The sequence below is a fragment of the Schistocerca nitens genome, chromosome 5, assembly GCF_023898315.1.
Source record: "Schistocerca nitens isolate TAMUIC-IGC-003100 chromosome 5, iqSchNite1.1, whole genome shotgun sequence".
Classification (NCBI taxonomy): Eukaryota; Metazoa; Arthropoda; class Insecta; order Orthoptera; family Acrididae; genus Schistocerca; species Schistocerca nitens.
The window spans coordinates 822,227,959-822,231,486 of record NC_064618.1 but is presented as its reverse complement, the minus strand read 5'-3'; positions in this window follow the sequence as shown (position 1 = coordinate 822,231,486).

The window sequence follows — 3,528 nt, the reverse complement described above, 5'->3', positions numbered from 1 at the left end:
CATCACGTACTTAGTTCGCTATTCGGTCGTCTAGAAGATGGTAATGTTAACTCTTAATACGTTGCTACACTCCAACAGGCCTCTGCATTCGGAAGACTGTTACCATTAACAGGGGAACCCGAATCAATACCATCACAGACTTCGCATACATAGACACATTCCAGAAAACCCCTCACATATATCTTCTATCATTATACTTAAATTAAATCTTACAATCTCAGTCTCAACTGAAATGTATTCGGCAATGACAGAATTATTGGAAATACACCCTGCTGTCGGCAGTGGCTCTGGAAATAAAAATATTACTACAATTCTTATGACTTGACATACTCTTCCTTTCGCTATCACAGTACCCCAAGTCAAGTCAATACCCTCCCTACAACAGCACATAGACATTTCCTTTACACAAACTGATGTACTTTATAAACCTGATGCTCAAATGCGAACATATCACACACCCAGAACTAATACTAAGTATAATATTACCTCCTCAATAACTGGATGCATATGACTCCAAATAATACTGACCGAAAATCAATGATACGTGTGCGTGTCTCTTACATTCATCCTGCAAGTCATACCACTATGTCATGGACGTAACTGAGCACATGTTAAACAAAAAAATCTCGATCCCAACTACTGCATGTTACTCTCACAAGCGCTCCTCATTCTACAGGAGTGCACTATTATCCATGTTATACACAGACATTCAGAAAGCAGAGCAAACACTCTCCAAATGTGGAGGTGATTGGATACAGTCGAATGCAGTGCTATGTTACACGTCCTAATCAATGCATTTGGGCTAGGTGGTGCCATCTGTGCTACGTTTACTATCAATTTTAGAACATAGTACGAGATGTTATGTCATGATCGCATATATACGATCTGACCTTAAATCGATAAAATTGCGAAAAGTGACCAGGGAAAAGGTATATATTGAATGAATATAGAGTCTATTGCGGTGAAATTGAGGAAGTACTTTGCTATCTTCCGGTTCGCACCGAACAATTTGTATATCGGTCCAAGTATGCTGCGACAGGAAGAATCCCGGAAAACGTGGACATCGAAACGAAGGGAATAAGGGAGGCAGTTAATTTTTTCCCTTTGAGGCTGCATTATACTGTATGTATATTGAGGCACCAGTGATTCCGGATGCATCAGTCACGTGACATAGCCTGTGTTCTATTTGTATACAGCTACGTGTTCCATATGTGTTTTAAAGCACTGTCTACTTGCGATCGTTAACGGTAAACCTGTCGACCCCTGTGTACACATTTGCCTGACTGGTGCGCTGTTTACAGAGTTAGTGATGGGATGTCTTGTAATTTTCACATGTCGAACGCTGGTGCTATGTGTTTATCTGTTTCCTTGTAGGATGTAGCCCCCACTACTATCATTTTATGTAGGCCTTATGCAGGCATAGTATAATTTCTGAACCATGATTGGATGTGAACAGTGGACATTATATGTCTCCGCAAAGCTATATTGCACTCTTATCATGCAAAGCAAATGCTTTACCATTCGATAAGATAGTTCAGCGTAGAGAAACTGTGAAGAAGGGTGTATGTCTGATAGGCCAGAATGGTATTCCATCTAACATTATAGCCCGTTTTTAAGTGCAGAGCGTTGTAGTCTCGGGAGTGTGTGTGTTTAAGTTCTCTATCTTACCAATACCTTTAATGTACAGATCGTAGACTCCAGAACAATTTAGAGTTGATAGCTTCGTTGATTTAGGAAAAATATATCCATCTCAATTCGTCTCGAACTCCATCACGTATAGAAATAAGTCTTTTCTTGTTCTTCTTAACTGTATGCTATTACATTACGACACTTTGAAATCTGTTACTATACATCGATAAAGAGTGCTAAGCTCCTAGACATGGTCACATCTCGAGAAATCTCCTACACTTGGGTGGGTTGTGACTTGGAAAGCTATATTCATTCACGAGACGTTGAGTGTAGCGCTCTTCTTCTGTTCGCTTGGAGATTAATTCTCTCTAATGGTGCTGCAGGGTGTGTTGGTGAATGACTGTGTGAGGTTGGTCTTTTGCCCTAAGACGGTGAGAATGCTCTGTGACTCCCATACGCTCAGAGATAAATCGTAAATTAAAGACTATGCTCGAGGCGATAGGAATATGTAGAGCGCAGTCTCGTATACTTTAATCATGTATGTGTTCGAGAATAACAATGAATGGATGTACTGCACATTAATCTATCCACATTCGCAATCACACTCGCAAAGTGATGTAAAATGGGCGGTTTAGCTGTGATACTGAAATTGGGGCTATGCTGTCACATCAATGGATGGTGTCGAAGTTAGTGTAAAAGGGTTAAAACTGTTCACACTATCAACTATGATGCTTATTATTAGAGTATATCGGTGGTGTCTTTTACATCCCACCCGTCCGCTTACATGCTGTTGGTTACGAAATAATGACCGAGTGACAATGCTTGTTTGAGTTGGAGGGAGAGTTTTGGCGGCTGGGCTATACCTTCTCTGGTACCGCGCACCGCGGAATTTGAATCTGCGCCAAACGTCATGGACGTCGAAGACCCATAGAGGTCTCTGCACCATCGTGCCGTAAGCTGTGGCGGCGCGCGCCTCCTGGCCCACTTTTAGTCTGAGGGCGCCACAGTTGAAGACGTGGTCCAAGCGGCCAATACCGGCGCCCCCGATAGAGTACTTAAAGCGCCTGCCTCTCGCTCAGCCAGTCAGAGCGAGGTGCCACTGTGTGGGGAGACGCTGACTAGAGCGGAGCGCTTGCTGCTTGTTGTACGTTGCTGCCGTCGCTGTTGTGGCTGAGATGCCGCCCAGAAGAGATGGGAGGCCGAGCCGCCGCCTTGTTGCCGCCGTAATGGAGCGTGTCTTTAGTGAGGCGCTCGGTTTCGGTGGCGGCAAACCACGTCGAGACGTGCAGTGCTTCCGGTGCCAGCAGATTGGCCACGTGGCTAAATACTGCCGGCGCAACCAAGTTGCGTGCATGAAGTGCGCGGAGCCGCACGACACACGCGACTGCACAAAGCCGCGCGACGTAGCGCCAAAGTGCGCAAACTGCGGAGGAAAGCACGTCGCGAGCTTTCGTGGCTGCAGTTACATTGCTAACTGGGGTCGCGGAGGCAACAAGAAGAGAAAGAGGAAGCGACGAAGAAACCGTCCCGACCGCGGGCCAGCGCCTGCGGCAGGGACAGACCAGCAGCAGCAGGGGGCCCCTCCGCCCCCCGAAAGACGCCACCACGATGACGCTGTGCCGCACAACAAGCTTCGTGCGGCCACAGAAGCGGCAGTAGCGGCGGACCTCAAAGCCGCATTCGCGGCAGAGAGGACCGCTCTACGAGACGAGTTGGCCGCGGCTCATCGAGAAATCCAGCGGCTGCGGGCTGAAGTGGCTTCTGCCGCCAAAGCCCTGCGGCCCACCCCACCTGCTCCAACCCCACCGGGGAGGGAGCTCACCAAAGATATGGACGCTATGGAAACGGACGCAGATCCAGCACCGCCGCCTCCCAAGAAGAAGATGGCGATGCGGATCT